The 24,161-nt window shown below is 45.4% G+C and overlaps 1 pseudogene; it reads right to left on the bottom strand.

Annotated features, from left to right (window-relative positions):
* Positions 1 to 226: 226 nt before the first annotated feature.
* LOC136544782 (uncharacterized) lies at positions 227 to 2,661 on the bottom strand (annotated as a pseudogene).
* Between the last annotated feature and the right edge of the window lie 21,500 nt (positions 2,662 to 24,161).

Raw genomic sequence — 24,161 nt, 5'->3', positions numbered from 1 at the left:
TTGTCAGAAGGCAAGACCAATACATCTATTATTAAACAATATCTGACATTTGCCATTTCCAAAATGGCAATCATAACCATCGTGGTCCAACTTTGAAACACTAATCAAGTTTCTTTGCAAAGAAGCTACATAAAGAACATCTCTAAGAAAAAGTATGAAGCCATCAGCAAGCTCTAGCGGAAGATCACCAATGGCCTCAACATCTGCTTGTACTCCATTTGTGACTTTAATGAAACTTTCGCTTCTTTGCAAAGTTCTCATCGAACGAAATCCCTGTAAAGAATTAGCAATATTAATAGTTGCACCTGAATCAATCCACCAAGTAGATTTTGAAAACTTGACATATAAGGATTCATTTACGAACGTAATAATGTTCTCACATTTCTTTTTCATAATTATCTTTAGGAAAACAGGACAATTTTGCTTGTAATGTCCCCTGCCCTTACAATGAAGACATTGATCTTTATCAACTGGGAATTGCTTGTTCTAAGACTGTTGCATGGGACCCTTTTCAGGTGACTTGGAGGAAGAGCTATTATTATAGTTTTTTTTCTTATTATCTTTTAGGTAGTTGATAGTACCACCCTGTGAAACTTTTATTCTTTCCTCCTCCTGCACACACATGGCTATGAGCTTTTCCAAATCCCATTTCTCGGGCTGTATGTTGTAATTAACAACAAAAGTGTCAAATTCTTTTGGCAAAGAAACAAAAATCAAATGAATAAGAAACTCATCCTTGATAGCCAAATCCATTGGTTTGAGCTTAGATGCCAAATTGCTCATTCTCAGTATGTGCTCTCTAATGCCACTGCCGCCACCAGAGTACCTTTGTGTCACCAGCTGCTTGATCAGCTGGGTTGCATATGTCTTTGAAGAGCCAGTGAACTGACTCTTTATTCTTTCTAGGTACTTTGTGACCATGTCACAGTCTGGAATTGAGCCCACTATTGCAGGCTCAATTGTATTCTTTATTATAGCCAAACATTTCTTATTGGCTGTGACCCACTTTCTATGTTCAAGGTCAAAAGACATCTTTACGGGAGCAAAGTCCCGCTCTCTGTTCTGCCATGCAGCATCAGTCTCCCTCACCGGTGCCTTAGGTTCTTTGGGACACGGTGTGGTGACTACCTAGTCAACCTCAGCCAAGATGAAGGCCAAGTCGATCTTTTTCTTCCATTCAATGTAGTTATCCCCTTTGAGAGTTGGGATATCTTTGATATAAGCCATCAAGGAGTATCCTCCTGAAAACACAATTTCTCTTTAAAGTGAGAACATAATATAACAACAACAATTGCATGCCTTAGTTTCAACGTTGATCAAAATTAAAACATATAATTTATCCTTTTACATTAATTCTACATCACCGTTGCCATTAATCAACGTTGGTCAGAATAATAACAATATTATAATAATTTGATAACATGTCTATTTTCAAAATTAAATTCTCCTGTTGGTTCGAATTTAATAATGAAAACAACAACTTTAAATACGCAGCGGAAACTTTGAATAAAATTCTCATGATAATATTTTCCAGAAGCAACTTTACTATTTACTGAACAAAAAATATCGTTGGATAAATTTTGTACAGAAATTATCATCAAAATTCAATTCAAATTCATCAAATATGAATCAAATCAGTTTCTGGAAAAAGAAAAACTGAATAAAACTTTACTGTGCACATGGCCATTTCAGCTCGAAGGCCTCTGGCATCGTAGCCCAGCGCGGCCCAGCGTGGTGCTTGGCCCGGCTCGTGTGCCGCTTCTCCCCGCGCCTAGGCCGTAACCAGGGCCTGGGCCGGGAAAGTGGCCCAGCTAAGCCGCCGGCACTGCCCCGCCTCGATCAGCGCCGTCCATCCAGATTGCACGGACGAGCGCGCGCCGCGAGGAATCAAAACTCCCATCCGGCTGCGGCTTCCCTAAACCCTAGCTCATTCTCTCTCCCTCCCCTTCTCTCTCATCGCGCAGCGCCGCTCGGAGAAATAGCCGCAGCAGCAGCTGTCCTCGGTGGCCAAGGGAGAAGAAGAGGGGCTTCGCCCCGCGCCCTCTTGCCGGCGTGCGTGCTCGCCCGAGGCTGGGCACGCCGCCGTCGGGGGGCCACATGGTGGTGCCCTGTTGCCGTGACCACGCGTGCGAGGTGCAATGCGACTCGTTGCTCTGTCCCGCGCGCCGTTCGGGAGCGACGTCGCGGTCTCCTTTCCGCACGGTGGCGATGCCGCCGGCGGTGAGGAAAGCCCAGGTAGGCTCCCTATCTTTAGGGTTAGGGTTGGGTTCTATTGGATCCGAATCAAATATGAACTCCACTCTTTCTTTTCATTCGTTTTTCTTTGCTTTTGATTCAGAAACCCTAGATCTACACCCTAGGCTGGCGAACTGCTAGGGTTAGGGTTCGATTTGTTTTTCTTTCCCCGATCCAGATCCGGATCGGTCAAACTTTCTCTCTTTTCTTTTCCTGTCCCCAATCTAGATCTACGAACTAGATAGGCTCTGATACCATTGTTAGATCCAAAGATCACCTAGAGTAGCATCTAGTCGGGTGGTTCTTTGTATTTGGGACGAACAAGTAGAAATCCTAATGAACCGCACTATAGAGTGATAGAAAGAGAGGAGAGTGGATGGGAGTGTACAGACCATCGGAGGGCGCTGTCGAGGAGGATCCGGCCATCTCTTTCGATCGGTGAAGCTCTGCGCACGGGAAGCGATGGTCGGAGAAGAGATGGTGAAGTCCGGCGATGCAGTGGCGGTGCAGTAAGGCCGACGGTGATGACGGTGGCGGCTTCCCGTCGCTGGCTGCGCACCCTGTTGAGATCGGACTTAGGGTTTGTTGGTTGGGCGGATTGGGCGCCCCCGATCAGGGCGCGTGACCAAGGCCCAATAGGTCGTTGGGCTTATTGGCTGGGAGATCATTCCAACAGGCAAAACTTAATAATAATACTCCTATCAGTTTCACTAGCTTTTGCCCGATCAATAATGACAATGAACTCAATACCAATGACTCATATGTGTCTTGATCCTATCCTCGTGGATTATATAAGATCAAGGCCGAACTTGATTCTATCCTCCTCGATTATATAAGAGGCATAAGGTTGTTCGATGTTGCGAAATGGTATATGAAGACAAAAAGAAAACATATAGAAAATGCAACAATACTGGGGTTGGGAAACATCAGAGAATGGGATGTAAGCTTCTGGTTTAGCTATTGTGAGCCATGCAGAAGCTCAAGCAGAGACAACTGATCGATGCTACCATAGAGGGCTCCAAACAAGAACAAAAAAGAATCAACTGCCATTGGCTTGCAAATCAGATGTTGTGCATACCAATGCCGCACTGGTGCTGTATGGACACCGAGTGTATCCAATGCCATAGGACGAGGAGAGGGTTTCCTGGCGCAGCGGCTCATTGACCAACGTCTCAGCTCGTTACACCAACGGATCCCGTACACACATGGGCGGCTATGCATACCAGATGCCGATGTGCGCAAAGTAGCTCTCCTTACGCTCGGACGGCCCCCTAATGCATCGTGCTTAGCTATCTATTGAAGGAAGCATGCCACACACAGGAGCTTGACGCATGGGACTTGTCCGTTTGTGCCCTCGTTCTTCGCCGCCTCAACTGCGACCCCAACCTGACAGGGACATGATCTTAGAAACAGGTTGTGCCTGTCCTGATGAAGCTGCATGCATGGAACATGTATAGATCGCTGGTAGAAGTCATCATCGTCCGAGAAGACCTGATGGTGGGCCACAGCCTCCAGAGTTTAGCTTTTGGTAGCTAGGTTAGGGGGGAGCAGAATTCTTGTGCGCATGAACTTGCATAGTTGCACATCTAGCTATCCGGTTTTAGCGCTGCAGTTTCCAGTTTGTGGCTTCGTGCAGCACTTGTTATCTTTCTTCTCACAGATTTTAGCACGTGAGATGTTGAAAATTTTTCAGCGTGTAATGACAGTGTTTGCAGCACACTTGTACTTTACTGTCTCACCCAAAAGAATGGTTATTACACATCAGGATTAGAGAAAAGGAGAGCGAGCAGGACGAAGCATTGAAGATGATGGAATGCTTGCTGATTTCTGAGCATTAGACTCTTGCAATGTCAAATCCTGTAACTTTGGAGTGTGCATGAAAAATTTGGTACCAATGTAGAGTTATTAATTGTTCTACTAAACAATATACGAACTATAATGTACAATGTATCTCTTTATCTAGAATACATATGAATGATTTGACCTTGAGCTTGCGAGACACTATATACAGTAGCTAGGTTAATCGATGTCGTCAGTTGCCAAATGCCCATGTAGTCAAGAGCCGAGACCACAAACCTGCAGACAAGAATACTAGGGTTGGGAAGCAACAGAGAATGGGACCTAAGCTTGGATAGCAACCACAATGAGTGATGTATAAATGCAAGCAGAGGCAACTACCCCATTCGCAAAGGGCACCAGACTAGAAGGGAAAATAAACTTGATGCATCTGGTAATGCAAACCGATGCTGCGCACAGGAGCAGATTTAGAGGAGGTGCAGCGGGTGTGACGGGCTGGGCCCAGCCTAATAAGGGGCCGAGACCTAGGCATGTGAATCCATTATATATGTCTCTGATCCAGCCCAACAGTAGCAACGTCAGAGGCTCTCATCCCATTAGGAATATCAGCGTAGGCCTATTGCAACACATAATTGTCCCATCCACCCTAAAAGAAAAAACATAATTGGCCCACCCGACCAGCCAACTAGCACCTGCATTGTTGCTTCATATTGCGACTATTGCGACTTGCGACTCCTCATCTCCTCCTCGAGGGTCAAGAAGTTTAGAAGTTGAGAAGACGCTGCTCACAGACGATTGGCCCATGCATTAATTTCTCCAAATTAAAATTATCGAAAGACTATTTGAGGTCAACTGTCACAAGAAAAATTGAATAACTTGACTATATACACTACCGGAGACCGGCTCTTTGCCGAGTGCCAGGTGGTTTGCTGAGTGTTGTTTTTCGGGCACTCGGCAAAGACGTCTTTGCGGAGTGTTTTTTTTGACACTTGGCAAAGAGGCTCTTTGCCTAGTGTTTTTTTTAACACTCGGCAAAGAGTATCTTTGCCGAGTGTTTTTTTTTGACACTCTGCAAAGAGCTTCTTTGCCGAGTGTTTTTTTTACACTCGGCAAAGAAAATTTCAAAGCACATTTTGAAACAGTAAATTAATTCAAATGAAAAAGTTTTCAACTACAAAGTTGTATAACTCATCAAGATGTACAATGTTTGTTTTGGTATTTTCTTCATACGACAAAGTGAAAATAAATTTGTTCACAAATCTAACATATCTCTCTTGTAGTTTATGAAACTACAAGAGAGATATATAAGATTTGTGAACAATGTTAGAAGGACCATGTCGGATGAACAGATGACCAAACAACCAAAATAAACTTTGTAGATCTCGAAAAGTTATGAAACTTTGTAATTGGCAACTTTTTGATTTGAAAACATCTTGTCATGCAAAACTGCGTTTGAATTTCAAAATTTTAAAATTCGAACTTTTCAAACGACCTCGGATGAAAAAACAACAAAAATAAACTCTGTAGATCTCGAAAAGTTATGAAACATTGTAGTTGACAACTTTTTGATTTGAAAACATCTTGTCATGCAAAACTGTGTTTGAATTTCAAATTTTTAAAATTCAAATTTTATAAACGACCTCGGATGGAAAAACTTCCTAAACTAAAAGTGTAGATCTCGAAAAGTTATGAAACTTTGTAGTTTATAACTTTTTGATTTGAAAACATCTTGTCATGCAAAACTGTGTTTGAATTTCAAAATTTTAAAATTCAAATTTTGTAAACGACCTCGGATGGAAAAACTTCCTAAACTAAAATTGTAGATCTCGAAAAGTTATGAAACTTTGTAGTTTACAACTTTTTTATTTGAATTCGTTTAGGGCCTCAAACATGCAATTTACACTTGGTTTAGTATAATATATTGGGAACTAAAACGGAATCCAGACACAAGTAAGAGTGTGGTGTAGTGGTAGATGAGGTATGTGCATAGCGGGAGGTCTCGGGTTCGAATCGCGTCGGCCGCGTAGCCATGAAATTCACGTGAAAAATGTCGTAGATGGGTGGGCGCTGGCCGGTGGGGGCCTCCATCAATAAAAAAATTCCATTTTTTTTGGTAAAAATTCCCATTTTTTTCGGGTTTTTTTCGGTTTCAACTTTGCCGAGTGTCGGGCATTCGGCAAAGGCTTTGCCGAGTCCCGATAAAAGACACTCGGCAAAGTTGGCTTTGCCGTCACTGTTTTTGACGAGTGCTGTTCGCCGAGTGTTACACTCGGCGAACCATTTGCCGAGTGTTTTATGTCTTTTGCCGAGTGTTTCGGGCACTCGGCAAACTCAAGGAGTCCGGTAGTGATATGTGTTGCATCGAGAAGATGTCTCGGACACTATTGATTTTGAAACAATGATTTTGCATCAAGAAAAGCCCGAAGAAGTCTCTTTTCATGATGGGAGTTCGATTTTATTCAGGATTTCGAGGTAATTATATTAGTGACATTTTCTTGTTCTAGTCATTGTATCATGATATTGTCATTGCTCATCGATCACCATTAGTATATTAGACATCTCAAACTGGGTGTGTTTGGTTTGGGAGCAAAGTTGGATTCGATATGGCCATCCATCAAAATTAATCACGCCATCACAATTACTATGTAATAATATAACATACTAATAATTTTGATTTATTTACTAATGATAAGATTAGAAAACATGGACAAGCTTGTCTAGCAGATTTTTCTGGGCAAGATTCAGCATCAATAGAGAATATTATCAGGTCACAAGATATCCGCCAAACCAAAAACACCTTACAAATATGTCATGATACTGTATTGCCCATCAATTGACACCTATGCCTTGCAAGTAAATCACACACACATATATGCACGCTAGCACATGTACAGTTATACTATATGTAGCCTTAAGGGCCCACTATCAAGTTCGCCGTACGACCCTTCAAAATGTAGAATCAGCCCTGGCTGCGCATACCGATGCATGATTTATGACGTACAGACACCAAGTGGATCCAACGCCAGTTGCGCCACATGATCACTTCAGTCTTTTCAAGCACACGGTGGTGGACGCATGAGGTATTTTGCGGTGGTCCATGGCATACCTGTGGGGTAGATAGAGTCCCACTCATTAAACAACCATTTATCATAGTTTGTATAATAATTTTGCAATTCAAATTAATAATAATTTGGTAGCCTAGTGGTATGGGCCAGTTTTGCTAATAATTTGTGCAAGTTCGGACATAACTGTTGAATTTATGACTTAGTATATTATGTTATCTACTACTTATATTCTGAGTTCCAAAGAAAATTTTATCGTTATTTACCAAATTGCTAAATGGATTTTACTGAAGTACATTAAAAGTTTTGGTGCCAGATACCCTTTGCCAAAATCCAGGGTCCCCGATTGTAGGCGCAACAGCTCAAGTTCGTCGGATCACCTTCGGTTTGTCTTATGAGATCATCTGATGTAAAATTGGTTCAATATGAAATTGGCGTTCCAAAGTGATTAGATTTTTGGCATTGTTAATGTGCTTGTGTGTTTCATGTATGCTTGTGATAGCATTATATTACTATATCATTTGGTATCATTGCATGATATGTGCTCATGAAGGATATTATGCAAATTGACTTGGGTCAAGTTATGGACTTGTGCTCATAAGACAAGTTGCTTAAGGCTGAACATGGTTGACGATGGATTGGAACTAGGTTCACGGAGGAACTGAGAATTCAGGACTAAGTTTAGGGAGAAACCAAGATCGTTACAGTCAACGATGTCATGCGAGATGTTTTGGTTAGAGAATAATAGTGTATGTGAAGATGGTCACTTTCGTGAGATATGGATAGGAGATATATATACTATGGTGTGATGGTGATTGGCAATCACGACACGAGGACGTGTAGGAAGTGTACAGGAGTATGGTCGTAACTGCAGGCGAGAACTTGGAGGTATGGAACAAGGTGGAGTTGTGCTCAATGAATGATGTGCGTGTGGTGTCACTACTACAGAAACGTTTTTTAGGGGCGGCTCGTAACCCTTTGTAGGGGCAGTTTGACCAGCCGCCCCTACCAAACCGTCTATACAAATCATGCATTTGTAGGGGCGGCTATAATAGCTGTTTGTAGGGGCGGTTCAGTCTAGAACCACCCCTATAGTATGTTTTCTCGCAAAAAAAAATAAATTTACAATTCAAATTCGACCAGAACACTTTTTTGTTTCTGCGTATTCCATCCAGCGTTCGCGTTGCCGAACGGCCCGCGACCAACGTTCCGAACCGCGTTCGCGTTGCCGAACGCCCTGCGACCAACGTTCCAAACCGCGTTCGCGTTGCTGAACGTCCCGCGACCAGCGTTCCGAACCCCTTAGACTACAAGCACAAGAGTATTATATAAACTACAATTACAAGTCCAATTCACAAGAATATATACAATCCATCATTAAATAGACATAATTCATAAGGTAAAACCAATGTCAAATTACATATACATTGTTATCAACGTCCTAGAGCTAGCCTTTCAGTCTCACGAAGGTGTTGGTACTGAGGATTTCTACTTAAGTCAGACTCTCGGTCATGGTAGGCGCCTTTGACGTGTACAATCTGATCCAATATGAAGTTGCAAAGGTTGTTGACAAGCTCTAAGAGTTGGTCATCCTTGTATGAGTCTCTTTTCATTCTTTTCTCTTCTTTCCACTACAAGAGAACAAGTTTTGGTTTAGTATTTCATACCATGTACGAAGTTTTTTTACTACGGGTGAAGAGGTTCAAACTTACCCTTAAGGGATGTCTCCTGTAGGCACCAGTGTTACTCATCATAGAACATATATAATATCCACAATGTACACTCTCAGGCTTTTGCTTGGGGTACTGTGTGTTTTGCATATGAAAATATTAAATAATGCTTTTGACAGCCATATAATGGAGTACTGAAGAAGTAAGTTACACTTACCGTACATAGTGTTTTTATAGCCAGCTTTTCCTTCCTTGCTGGATCATGCCTTCTGTGATGTTCAGTGACATAGAACCTAAATGTCCTGTTCGAATTATTTTAGCAAATACAACTTGTTAGTATCCAAAAGCGAATGTTACAAGTATGTATACAAATATATAAGCTAATGAGGATTGTCGATATGTATACGTCTTGAGAATTGATATGAAGTCTTTGTATGTCACCGGGTCCCTATCTATTGAATCAAAGACCAATGCCATACTCCTCCCAACATCTACGGCTATACAAATCCAGTGGTTGCTGCATGGATTTAATCATAGAACTAGATAAGCTCTTTTGCATCGAATAAAATATATCGAACAAAGCTTTAAGTATAGAGTTGAACTTACTCGAAGTTGTATGGTAGCCATATAGTAGAGTGTTGTTGGAGAATTTTGAAAGCCAGGGCAATGTATGCCGCAACCTTAACGGACTCTTCCCTTAGTTTCGCCGTACGGATGTGCTCCTTCGATGCTTTTGTCACCCTTTCCATATTTTCTAGACCTTTTGGGCTATTTAGTAAAATCTCTGGTCCAAAGGGCTCGAATCATGTCCTCCAAATCATCTTCATCCCGATACGTGCTCCACCATCATTATTGGCACCACCTTCGTCGTTACCATCCCAACCACTAGCATCACCACCTTGTTCATTGCCAAACTCAAAATCTTTTCGTGCATCAAGCTCTGCTGAATATTGGGACAAGGATTCACTACAAGAGGTATGACCTTCTGCGACGTTCCATTTATGTCGCAGAAAGTGAAAATTATGTCGTATTTCACAATTTACGACGAATGCACGACGAAAATACATTCGTCACTTATTCCCCGTAGCTAAAGATGTTCTGCGACAAAACTAATATTATCGTCGTAATTTTGCGACGATCATACATGCGTCGTTGATTTACGACGTTCAATTTTCGTCGTTATCATGTAGAGAAAACATCACAAAAAAATTGACCTTAGATGACTATACATGTGCCACGTAGGACAAAAAATCATCGTAAAATGTTGTTGTCATATGATGCAACAGGTTTTGACATGGCACATTGCAGCTCACAATACACATTGAAGTCCATTGAACAATATACAACCCATCACAGCATTGTAGACAGAAATCAATAGACAACCATCAAGCAAATTTAAAGTGCTCACATCCATTACATCATAGATCCATTCAGAGTTACATGTTCAAATAGTTTGTCATGTCAAACTCAACCCAAAATACATTAAACTCATGTCCAAGTCACTACCAGATCCAACCAAGTGGCAAAATCATCAGCCACATATCCAAGGCATTACCAAATAGACAACCAGATGCAAACCATTACCAGGTCCAAGCCATGTACCAAAATAAATAAACAGCCACATATCCAAGCCATGTTTAGGTCATGCATCATGATCAGTAGGATAAAAGGGTAAGGAGTGACCTAGTCCTTGTTCAAGGTGAACAACCGACGAAGAAGAGCATTGGTTTCCTCTCCTTGTTTCTTCAAATTTTCAATTTGTTCTGCCTGCTTCTCCCTTGCTTCCTCTGATTCCTCAACCTTCTTCAACACTTCCAACTCATCCTGCTAACCATGAAGTTGGTCTCTAAGTGCTGCAGCACCTTGTTTCTCTGCCGCAACTTCAACCTCCAACTCTTGTACACGTGCAGCAGCGGTAGCGCTTCTCTTGGGGACTGTTGTCTCAAGGCCAACATTTCGAAGAAATTTACTTGATGGCAAAACATGAGCAACAACTTCAGCAGGAGTCTTTGGTTGTTCCCCTTCTGGTGTAGGCTGAGCCATCATGGTATCAATTTGCTCCTAACATGTTAAGAAAAATAGTTTGCATTATAGTTAGTATACAAATATGGAAAAAATTCAAGCAATTACTGACTGAATAGAAAAACATACTACATTTGATGAGAAAACAAGCTAGAACCAGTACGGATAATTTTGTTGTTGCCACTTAAAAGTAGTGAATTCATATTTCAGACTATACAATTAAAAAGAGTTGTATGTTTCACTCTGGGACATTACTTCAATGACACATTGACACTACTAGATTCTGGGTATAATGGTGCTTGCCTGCTTGGTTATGCCGAATCCCACTATAAAATTCGCTTCACAATTTTATAGGATAATAGGTTTTTAGTACATGATTACAAACTATTGTTATGAATCTGTCACTGGGGAAAAATGACCAGAATATTCTTAATGAAATGACATGCAGTTCTCCTGCGTAAACATTTGAGAAAAAACTGAGCAGAATCTTTGGTTAAAAATGCTGTGTTGATGACTTTGAAGTGATATGATCAAAGTGTAGCGTGTTAGCCTGCATAAAATTATTGCTTCGTTATCGTAGATTTTATTTCGAGTTCCATTTGACTAATAAGATGTTGGAGAGAAACAGTATATAATTGGAACTAACTATTTTGACTTGCATTTAACAGTTCAACATGCTCTATTTCTTTTTTCGTGGCAGATGAAAACTGGAGGCTTGGTCATTTGGAGATCTGGGAGTATCATCATATTGTACAGAGGAACCAACTATAAGTATCCTTACTTCCATTACAGCGAAAGGGTGGGTAGTTTTCTTGACAAAGAATCATCAGAGCTGAGCAGTTCTGGGGACGAGGATGAGGAGGATGATACTAGTTCACAACGTGATAGCAGTCATGAGGAGAGTAGTGACAATCCTGTTGTAGCATGCACAGAACAGATTAATGCTGGACAGGGGAAGAGTCAGACTATAAGATGTTTGACTCAGAGCTTAAGTAGAGAGAAAGATACAACTCACCCGATATCATCTACCAAACGGCTTGTTTTTTATAAAAATGAGGGAAATTTAGATATTAGAACTGGAGCTCCAAATGAACAGCATGCGAGATTTCAGGAAAACACTCATGTTGATCGTCCTAGTAAATTTGGTCCTAGAGATCGCTCATCCTTAGTGGCTGGTGTTGGATCTCCAAATAAGTTTCGATTACAGTTGCCTGGGGAGGTCAAACTTGCAGAGGAAGCGGATAAATTACTGGATGGGTTGGGCCCAAGGTTTTCTGGTTGGTGCCGCCTAAGCTAACAGACAGGTGTTTTGCAGATACACATGGTTTGCATATTTCATTGTCATGGATAGACTAAATTCTGGTAGTAGTACTTCCTATCAATGCTACTATGTTGTCATTAGGATATATTGCAGCCTTATCAGGTCTAGATCAGTCCATTTAGAACATGTACTTACAATCTTTTCCTTCACAGGCTCACAAAAACCGGTCTTGCTGCAGCAGTGTAATTCCTTGAAAAGATCGATTGCAGTGGGCGCCACATCTTTATATTTGTTTTGTTTCTGAATTAACATGCAAACAATTTGTAAATGTTAGTTTAGAATCTACAAAATAGTTCAACACAGAATAAACATTGAACACACACACATAATGTTTTGTATCTTACTAGGACATGGGTGTGTGCAATGAAGCATCTAGATCCTGTCCTTTGAGCGAACTGAACTTTCCCACGATTCTCAATGTTTTTGACACACCTTTCCTATAAGATATATCATAGTATGAAAGGATCAGATTATAAAGGTAGTTTCATTTAGACAAACTGTGAGCTATATATCTGCGTAAATGACTCAGAACAGTAAAGTAAAATAATGCGGCAGACAAGAATCAATTTACATTATATGACAACTACTAGAAGTTTTTTCATGCAACATACTGGATGTTTCAAAAAAAGAACAATGCACATACATATCTAATTAAATATCTTGATGTACTCCTGGAGAAACCAAGCATGCCCAAGAATGAATGGAAGGAACTCTATACCTTATGCTTAGGGCTTGACCATAGCTCCATGAGTGCAATCCATTGTTCATCAGTCATACTCCTGACCGGAGATGTTGTTCTCACTTCATTTGCAGGTACTCCATCAAAGTAAGCCCTCTTCAGCTTGTGCCTTAATTGCCGTTGCCCAGTCTTGAGCAAATCAAAGCATGCAGCTTCTACTTCCTTGTCTTTAGGGTCTATGGTGAATTTGATCTAGTGAAGAGCATGTCCAGAGCACGTAGATTAGAAAAAGAGGCATTCAAACCTTAACAAAAAAGAGAACATTAATTGTGTTGTTGGAAAGACTTTCTTCTACTTACACCCATCTTTCCCATGTAGTCTTTAAAAGGATTTTCATCATTCTTATACTCCTTCCAATGTGTATATATTGGTATGTGTTGCCTCAATATAATACCTCCCTCTGATGCAAGCTTTGCAGCTTGCATGGGTGCCTCTGGCCTTCTTTTCCCTTTAGCAATAACCAACGGCATCTTACTGTTTAAACCATGGCATATCCTGTCCAAATCTCTGCCCATACTTCTGCCCCTGCTGCGTTGAGTAATCAAGTTATCACTTGGTTCACCTAAAAATAATGAGCTTTTCACGATTAGCGCACATCATAAATTTTTCATGAAAATAGGCAAATCATATTTCTTGGAGAGGAGCAATGTTTTCTTGCCTTCAAAGCCTGTTTGAATCTGCTCATCATCTTGTGTAGAATAGTCAACAGCAAGCAATGCATCTTCTTGTGCATTTGTAGTTGTACCATGGATACCTTCCTCAGTTGATAGTTCCCTCATCCTCTGCCTAGTCATTCTAGTGGTTTGCTCTTGTCCAACAGGTGGCATGACTCTCTTTGAGCCTCTTGTTCCGACAGTATTCCTGATGGTATTTTTTGACAAAATGCTCCTCTCCATGGCCTACATAATACAAGGAAAAAGTTACAACCAGCAACCTGCAAAGCCTCATTAGGCAAAAAAACAAGCAGAATTGGTACCTCGCTAATAACCTCCTCATCTTCACAGTCCTCACTCTCCTGACTTGTATACAGAGATCCATAAACTTCATTGTCTTCATCCTTTCTCTCCACAGATGTATTGTTCACTATGGGCACTAATGTCTTGATACCAAGCCTCTCCAGCTCTCGGTTGTTTTTCATTATTTCTTCATTCCTTGAACGCTTATATTCAGTAATAGGCGCCTCTGTAAAAATCATTTGAGAATAGTTAGAAGGTTGGAATTTAATGAGATTATATGCCTCTGTAAAACCCAAGAGCCTACATATATGCTGCTGCTGGACAGGCTCTAGAATCTTTGTTGCTGCTGCTAGATTACAGAGATAAGCTAACTGTATGCTGCTGCTGCTAACTGAGATATAATTGCTTATACAACTCTCTGTGGGAACGGTAGTGCCTTATTTGATTGAATTCCATGTGCAGAGACGCTGCAACGAATTCGTGAGAGGACCAGGATCGCAATGCACGACCCCAAGGTGAAGTCATGTAAGAATTATTGTTATTGTTTACGTGGTCTGGTGTATTTACTATATTGTCACATGCTGATTGTTTATTGTTAGCTGTGTGTTTGAGCTCACTACCTATGGGGATACGACCCCGGATACCCACGTCAGACCACATGGGCTGCGCCCCTAGGGGTGGCCCAGCCCACAAGAAGAAGCCTTGCGAGGCACGACTCTGCTCGGCGCCTTCTGCAAGACATCGAGAAGATATCCTGAAGATACTACGAGATCTGTTAGGATATGTATGATCCCAAGATTCCTATAATCAGTTATTACTTTTCGATTATCTCTTAGATCTAACCGACTTGTAACCCTGCCTCCCGGACTATATAAGGCGGGCAGGGACCCCCTCTAAAATCATGGCATATCATACGATAGCTAATACAAACCAACAGACCACAGGAGTAGGGTATTACGTCATATTGACGGCCTGAACCTGTCTAACTCGTGTGTCTCCGTTGCCTTCTTGTTCTTGATCTCGCGCTCCTCTACCGATCAATCTACCTTCGTGGGATACCCCTCGGAGGATTGCCGATGATAATCTGTCGACAGTTGGCGCGCCAGGTAGGGGTGTGCGTGTTGTTTCCTTGTCGAACAAGATGGCTTTTTCTGCAGGCTCTTCGTTCCTTCCATAGCCTGACCAGATCTTCACGGTCGGATCCATCTCGTGGGTCATCAACGCTGACAGAGTCGGAGAGCTCCTCGAGCCAGAGCAGATCGTTTCTGCGCCGCCCACCCCTACGCTTGCAACTGCAGATCCGATCTCGGAGGCGATTTCGAGATCTCTTTCGGCAACAACTCGCTGTCCGCTTCCTCGCTACCAGAGGAGGCCGATCAACAACGACGATCTGATCGAATCTATCGATCGGGTTGGACTGAAGCTCGCCGATTGTCTCTTCGTCGCCGAATCGGCACTGGACACTCTGGTTCAGCGCCGACCACCCTCCAATCCAGATCTATCGGAGGGTGCTCGGTAAACTGCAAGGGCTATGACCCTACCTTTCGGATTCTCCAACAACGCCGCCACTTACCAGCATGCCCTAAGGGGCAAACTCGCCGACCAGATCGCCGTCTAGCTCCCGTTGGCTGTCAACACACTACACTTAGGCCGGAGCCCTGGGGCGCACCTCTAGACCATCCTGGAAGAAACTCCAGGCTCCGAGTCTCAAGGCTCTACGGAGACCCTCACCAAAACCTTCTCCGATTAATTTCTCCTCCCACCCTTCCGGGGTGGTGCAATCTTCAACGTCAGCATCGACAGCCCTCCTCAGAACGGCAAAACTGAGGAGGAGCACGCTGCTCGGGAAAGCCAAAACGTCAACCGCGCATAGCAGCGAGAGAACGAGGCAGCCATCACAAGGGCCGAGGCTGCTTGGAATAATCGGCTTGACTCTCAAGGAAGACCGTTCCCGCTCTACCGCGACCTCGATGAAGAATTTCTCCGCATCGACGGCCACGACGTCTTCAAGACTCCAAGCGCCAATTTGGCAGTAGTCGCCAACGAGCTCGCTTGTTTCCCTCAAACGCCCAAGCTCACCAAGATCGCCGCCATGCTTAAAGCGGCTCACTGTTAGGTCAATGAGATCCGCGAGGACCAGAGACCTTCATGCTCTATGAGCATGATTCACCGATTAGCTGTGCTGAGGTTCAACCGCCGCCCAAGTCAAAGCCGTTTCGCCGACCAGTCATTACCTCTCCAAGGGGTACCCGAGGGGCATCGCGCCGAATACCATCGCCAACACGACCAGGAGGTCGAACAGGATGCTAGAGTACATCTCAGCAACCTCCGGGATGTGTGGCGGCGTATCGAGCACTGTCGCTTTGGTCGCCACGAAGACGAAGTACGTCGCCGCTAGGATTATGAAAGGGAGTACGACAACCTAGACTCAGCCCTCGAGCCTATCCCCGACCACAACGCCGCAGATTATGGTGTCAACAATCCTGAGGGGCTTCCGGCTTTCATAAAAGATCTCCGAACGCTTCGATGGCTTCATGGTTTTAAGATCACCGGGGTCGAGCCCTATGAAGGAAGAATGAACCCAACTCAGTGGCTGTAGGCTTATGCCACTACCGTCCGTGCCGCGGGAGGAGACACCAGCGTTATGGCAAATTATCTCCCCATCATGCTCACGCCACCCACCATGAGCTAGTTCACCAGCCTTGCGCCAGACTCCATCAGCTCATGGGAAGAGTTGAAGAAAGTTTTCACCGACAACTATATGGCCACGTGTACTCGACCCAGCATGAACCATGATCTCAGCCGCATCAACCAGAAGCCATCTGAGCTCCTCCGTAGGTACATCCGGTGTTTCTCCGAGATGAGGAATTCTATCCCCAACATCACGGAAGTTGAAGTCATCATCGCCTTTATCCGAGGACTCCACCATCGCAAACTTCGCTCCAAATTCAACCGTAAGCCACCAACCGATATCGGCGAAATGATAACTACCGCCAACCAGTACGCCGATGCAGAGGAAGCCGAGGTGCTCTTCAACGAGGATGCAGGCACTCAGCGACCACCCCACCGATGCGACGATCGCCCCGATGACCGACGTCACAATGACCGCCGCCCCGACGACCATAGCTATCATCGTGATAGCGGTTGTTATCGAACAGGAGGACAAAGGCCTGGCCAAAATCACCGCCGCCGACCAGAACACATCTTCACCGCCGCTAGTCAACCTCGCGCCAAGCATAACTATGACGAGCAGTACCAAAAGATACTCAACGGCTCGTGCCGTCTTCATAAGAACGCCAAACACAAGATGAAGGACTGCATTGGTCTAGCCAGGGAGTTCCAGGACAAGAGGCTCGACGACGACGCCAACAACGGAATAGGAGGTCACCGACCGCTTGGGAACAACAACAACACCTTTCAGGACCACGATAAGGTGGTCGCCACCATCTTCGGGGGCCTCGCCTCCACTGAGAGTCGAAGGGAACGAAAGCTTGCTGCTCGACGAGTGCTCGCCGTCACTTCAGAAGAAACTACCGCCGACCCCAGCTATCACCCATGGTCCGAGATCCCCATCACCTTTAGCAGGGCCGACTAGTGGGCAGACATACCATACACAGGGCATTTCCCCCTCGTCCTTGACACAACCGTCTAGAAGGTGCTATTCAGAAAAGTCATTGTTGACGGTGGCAGTGCTTTGAACCTACTCTTCGCCAGAGCCCTAAGGGAGTTGGGCCTCGCGATATCATATCTCACACCCCCGGACTCCTCCTTCTAGGGCGTGGTACCTGGAAGGGCATCCAAGCCACTTGGAGAGATCACCTTGCCAGTACAATTCGGCATGGCAAGCAACTACCGCATCGAGCATATCAACTTCTACGTCGCCGACTTCGACACCGCCTACCACGTCATACTTGGCTGGCCAGCTCTGGCCAAATTCATGGCCGTACTGCACTACGCGTATCTAGTGTTGAAGATGCCTTCGCCTGTAGGAGTCCTGGCTCTGCGGGCCAACCTTTCCGTTGCCTATGCCTATGAGACATAGAGTCTCGCCCTCGCCGAATCCACCGACCTCTCCATCCAGATGGATAGCGTGGTCGCCGAAGCCAAGATAGTACCCACCGATGACATGGAGATTCCAGAGCTAGAGCTTCCTCGCGCCTCCGCCAAGTCCAAGGAAATCAAGGAGGTCGGCCTCAGCCTCAATGACGCTTCCAAGACCGTGAAAATTGGGGCTCACCTTGACCCCAAATAGGAAAGCGCGCTCGTCTCCTTTCTACGTGCCAACGCCGATGTGTTTGCTTGGAAACCTGCAGACATGCCAGGGGTGCCACAGGAGAAGATCGAGCACTCCTTGAATGTCTCGCCGACTGCCAAACCGATCAAGCAGAAACTTCGCCGATTCACACCAGACAAGAAGGAGGCTATTAGGGTAGAAATAAAATGGCTCTTAGCTACCGGGTTTATAAAAGAAGTGTATCATCCAGATTGGTTAGCAAACCCTATTCTCGTTCAAAAAAAGAATAAAGAATGGAGAATGTGCGTTGATTATACTGATCTTAACAAACACTGTTCTAAAGACCCCTTTGGCTTGCCTTGGATAGACGAGGTTGTAGACTCTACCGCCGGCTGCGAACTACTCTCTTTTCTTGACTGTTACTCCAGCTATCATCAGATCTCCCTCAAGGAAGAAGACCAGATAAAGATGTCGTTCATTACACCTTTCAGAGCATACTACTACAAAACTATGTCCTTCGGACTCAAGAACGCTGGGGCTACCTATCAAAGGGCCATTCAGATGTGCCTCGACCAGCAAATCGGCCACAACGTCGAAGCATACATCAATGACGTGGTCGTCAAAACCAAGACAACCGACAACCTTATCACCGACCTTGAAGAAACCTTCGCCAATCTAAACAAGTACCGATGGAAGCTGAACCCTTCAAAGTGCATCTTTGGAGTTCCATCCGGTATACTGCTGGGCTACATCATCAGTGCTCGAGGCATCGAGCCTAATCCTGACAAGGTCTCCGCCATCACCAATATGAAACGGCCAACATGTGTTAAGGATATACAAAAGCTTACAGGTTGCATGGCTGCTTTAAGCCGCTTCATATCACGCCTCGGTGAAAAAGGACTACCTTTCTTTAAGCTCCTCAAGGCCTCCGAGCACTTTTCTTGGTCGGAGGAGGCAGACTCAGCTTTCGAGCAGCTCAAGTTGTTCTTAACAAAACCTTCGATCATGACAGCGCCACGGCCAGATGAAACTCTGCTGATCTACATCGCCGCCACTTCTCGCGTCGTCAGCACATCTATTATCGTCGAACGCGAAGAGTCCGGGCACACCTACAAGGTGCAACACCCGGTATACTTCATCAGCGAGGTGCTTAATGAGCCCAAAACTCGCTACCCTCAGGTACAGAAGCTGTTATACGCAATTTTGATTACATCGCGAAAGCTCTGACACTACTTCGAGTATTACAAGATCGCCGTGGTTACTGAGTTCCCTCTGGGGGACATTCTCCGCAACAAAGAGGCCAACGGCCGCATCATTAAGTGGGCTATTGAGCTCGGCACTTACTCCATTGAATTCAGAAGCAGACCTACCATTAAGTCACAAGCGCTTGCTGATTTTGTCGCTGAGTGGACCAAGATCCAAGAACCCATTACCGCCACTTGCCCCGAGCACTGGGTGATGTATTTTGACGATGCCCTTAACATCAGCGGTGCCGGTGCGAGCATTCTATTCATTACGCCAACCAAAGATAAGCTCCGCTATGTCCTCCAGATACACTTTTCGGCCTCCAACAATGTCGTGGAATACGAAGCATGTCTCCATGGTCTACGAATAGCTATCGAGCTCAGCGTCAAATGACTTATGGTCTACGGGGACTCTGCGCTGGTTATCAACCAGCTCAACAAAGACTGGTCATGTTCTAGTGAGAAGATGGACGCATACTGCGCTGAAATCAGGAAGCTTGAAGGGAAGTTCTACAGTATCGAGTACCACCACATGGTACGAGATCAAAATCAACCAGCCAACCACCTCTCAAAAATAGGTTCGTCTCGTGTCCCGGTTTCCCCGGGGGTTTTCATGCAAGATCTCCTAGTGCCATCCATTAAAGAAGAAAAGGAAGTTGAGGAGGTTCCCCCTGCCGAGCAGTTGGTACTTGTGATGACTTCACCGGTCACCGATTGGAGGGAGCAGTTCATCAAGTACCTCACCAACTCTGAAGTACCCGCCGACAAGACCGACACCAAACGACTAATCCGCCGAAGTAAGCACTACGTGTTGGTAGATGGTAACTTGATGAGGAAGAGTGCCAAGGAAGGGATATTGCAGAAGTGCATCCCTCAAGACGAAGGAGTGAAGCTGCTTCACGAAATTCATTCTGGTTCCTATGGTAATCACGCGGCCTCGAGAAACTTGGTTGGCAAAGCTTTCTGAGCTGGCTTCTACTGGCCCACGACCATCTCCGACGCACAAGACCTCGTCCGGCGCTGTGAAGGATGTCAGTTCTTCGCCAAGCAAATACACGTACCGGCACAGGAACTACAGACCATCCCAGCTTCTTGGCCTTTCGCATGCTGAGGACTGGACATGATTGGGCCTTTCAAGCCAGCGCCAGGAGGTTTCCGGTATGTATACGTCGCCATTGATAAGTTGTCCAAGTGGATCGAGTACAAACCACTCATTTCAGCTACTGCAAAGAAAGCAGTCGACCTCTTTGAAGATATCATACACAGGTTCGGTCTCCCGAACAGCATTATCACCGACCTCGGAACCACGTTTACCGGCCACCATTTTTGGGACTTCTGTGAAGACCGGTGCATCTCTGTTAAATACGTTTCCGTTGCTCATCCTAGAGCTAATGGCCAGGTTGAGCGGGCTAATGGTATGATCCTTGATGCCCTCAAAAAGAGGCTATATCAGAAAGAAGAAAAGCATCTGGGCGGATGGCTCAAAGAACTATCGGCTGTGGTCTGGGGACTGCGCACTCAAGCTAGTCGCAGTACCGGTGTGTCTCCATATTTTTTGGTCTACGGCTTAGAGGCCATACTACCAGCAGATGTTGCCTTCCAAGCACCCAGGGTGGAAAATTATGTTGAAGAGCAAGCCGCGGCTGTTCGGACAGAGGACATTGATCGGGCCGAGGAAGAACGCCTAATCACCTGTGTCCGTACAGCCAAGTATCTAGAAGTTCTGCGAAGGTACTATAACCGGAACGTAAAAGATCGTTCATTCACCATCGGCGACCTCGTTCTCTGCAGAAAAAAGGACCGAAGGGTTGCACAAGCTTTCTTCCCCTTGGGAAGGGCCCTACGTCGTCAAAGAGGTCACCCGACCAGGATCTTATCACTTATGTGACTTAGATGGGATTGATGTTCCAAACTCATGGCACATCGAGCACCTTATACGTTTCTACCCTTGAAATGCTCCAGATATGTACTCTCCATTTCATGAGGAATAAAGTTTTGGTCTCCATAATTTGCCTCCATTTTTTCCCTTTTAACTTTCGATCTCCGCGTACAGTCGCCGAGCATTATGATACTCCATAACGATCTCCAAAACGCCGAACGCGATTTCTCCAAAACGCCAAACACGATTTCTCCAAAACGCCTAACACGATTTCTCCAAAACACCGAACACGATTTCTCCAAAACCCCGACCATGTTTTCTCCAAATCGCCAAATCGTAGAGCATGTTTTCCATATAGCGAAAACATTCTTTGATCGGAGAGTAACATTTTTTCTTTGTTCTCTTCAAAGAAGACCCAGTCTTCGATTTCTCCCTACACGTACTACGGGCTCCGCGCTCTACGTTATGGGTGGTCGGCTGTGGTCCTTTGGTCACACCTATTTTTCCTACATGTCTACGGGCTCCGCGCTCGACGTTATGGATTATGGGTCAGCCACGGCCGAGAGTTCAACATAGAATACATTGCTCGGGCGCCGCTTGTGTTGCCTTTATCTCCGAGTTTGTTTAACAACTACCGACCAGAACACGTTCAGCGCTGTTTTCTATGGAAAAGACTCAGCCACCAATTTTTCACTACACGTGCACGGGCTCCGTGCTCGACGTTATGGACTATGGGCTGGCCAAGGCCATAGGGACCAGCAGCAGACCCACTGGTCAGATGTTAGTTGAACTACGCATAACCGCGTCCGGTTTGAAACTTCGAAGCTTATTTCGCTGAATTATAAGCAAACTGCATATATTGCATATACAAGCACCTAATGACAAATATTTGATAAGTATTTGTTTCTTGCGCTTTCGCGCTTTCTAACCATACTGCCAAGATATTACAGATGATGTCTACCGAGGAGATCATTATGCTTCGCCACTACCATCATTCTCTCCGAACAGGTATATATCGCCGACCAACTTTTTCACCGCGTCCTCCACCTCATCTTCAAGCCGCTGGGTCTCCACTTCGCTTAGCCCTTCGGCGTACCCACCCCCTATCGCCTCCAGGTCAGTGGCTGGATAGTGGGATCGGACAACAGCAAGGGCGTGGGTAGCGGCAGAAACAATGGTGTTGCGGTTGAAGCTCTTAAAGCTTTCCCACGCCGTCTTGCATCTTTCGATGATAATATCCGAGCGAGGTGGCCTGCCGTCGGGATGAGGAGCAGTTTCTAGTTCGATGCAGTCGAGCACTGGTTTGATTCCGATAAATACGCCATCAAATTTGTTCCTCTGGGTATGGGCGTCTTGCTCCAACACATCGAATTATGCCTTGACCCTCCAACGGTAGTCTGCAAGAATTTTGAAGTTCCATCAGGGAAGACATTAACCTCAGCAGAAAACCCGACCACAGGGTACTCACCATCCAGCTCCTCGGTCAGTTTGTTCGCTCGCTCTGTCTCCTTTGTTTTCTCCTCCCGGAGTTGCTCGAGGGCCTGGCGCAGTTGACCGAGCTCCGCGTCTTGTTCTACAAATGCATCATTCATCAACAAAAGTAATCGTATCCAACTATGTGAGGCATTTTTGTGGATCGAACGTACCTCTCTTCTCCTCAGAGACTTTTTGCCACTTTTCCAATTGCTTGGAAGCATCTTTAAGTTATGTAGAGGCAGTAATCAGCTGCTCGGACTTGCTCCGAAGTTGTTCTTTTGCAGTCGCCAGTTGTCCAGACAGGACCCCCTTATAGTATTCTAGGTCCCGCGCGTTGGACTCGACAAGGTCTCGCTCGCGCTGGGCCCTTTGAATATTCTTCTCTGAAAGGTTCATCGCCTCCTTGAGTTTTTTGTTCTCCTCGGCGAGGGGCTCCATCCTCTTAATCAACTGGTAACGGTGCTCGGCAGTTCGAGTTATCCCTTGGAAATGCACAATGACAATGACAGAAGGAAACAAACAATAACAACGAAGAATTTTCGGGATTCAGTATCAACCTCAATTTGTTTTACTACTCCGCCGAGGGTGGGTTTTAGCCTCCTCATTTCTCTAGGGGTGTCCTCTTCCTCGACAACTACCACTTCGTCACCGCGCTTACAAAGGATTCGGATGGATTGGGTTCGAGGCTCATCACGAACGATCTCCTCGACCTCGTCCTCCTCTTTCGCAGTAGTAGGGCTCACCATAGGGGGGCTCTGTGGCCGGACAGTGGGTCCAAGCATGACTTGCGACCACTCAGGGGGCACCGTTAGCTCCTCGGGTACCCTTGGTCTCGCTGACCCAGACTCTGCCGCCCCGTTGGCAACTACAGTTTCAGCTCCTGAGGGTCTGGCGCTACCCGACGTTGCTTCGGACATTGTTGCCGAGCCGGCCTCTGCTAATGCCGGTCCCTCACCATCTCCAGTTCCACCTACAATGGTTGTTGTTTGTTCCGCCGATTGCCGAGCACTAGGGGACCCTGACACGGGGGCGGCAGGCGCTACCTCTGCCTCGGGATCAGCTTAAGACTGCTTGTCAGTCTGGGCGGGTGACTTCGGATCCTCCATGTGACTTGCGCTGCGTCAGAACATTTGGTCAATCGCCCAAAAAACAAAGATCAAATAGCAAAACAATAACAATGCAAGGTTACTTACCGTTTGGTCTGCCGGTGTGCCTTTTTGAATCGGCGAGGTCTGTTCGAGCCCCCAGGTGCGGCTGTGGGGTCAACCTCTATAGCATCGGGTGAAGGTCTATCCTCCTCTATAGTTGGCATCTGCTCCTCTTGTTTTTCCGGTGTATGCTCTGCCTATACCACCAGGTTTAGTCCCATCTGATGCTCGGGGGACTCCCGTCGCCTGTTGCTCGGACACTTCATCGCTTCCCCTTGGTCGCTCCTCCACGCGTGTTATGCGTGAAGTTGTTTGCACGCTTGGGGGAGGAGGAACTGTATTGTCGTCATCGTCAGACCACTCCATCACCACGGCCCT

This window comes from Miscanthus floridulus, chromosome 3 (assembly GCF_019320115.1).
Source record: "Miscanthus floridulus cultivar M001 chromosome 3, ASM1932011v1, whole genome shotgun sequence".
In the NCBI taxonomy this organism is placed as follows: Eukaryota; Viridiplantae; Streptophyta; class Magnoliopsida; order Poales; family Poaceae; genus Miscanthus; species Miscanthus floridulus.
Note: the sequence above shows the minus strand (reverse complement) of the source record. Positions and strands in the feature narration are given on the sequence as shown.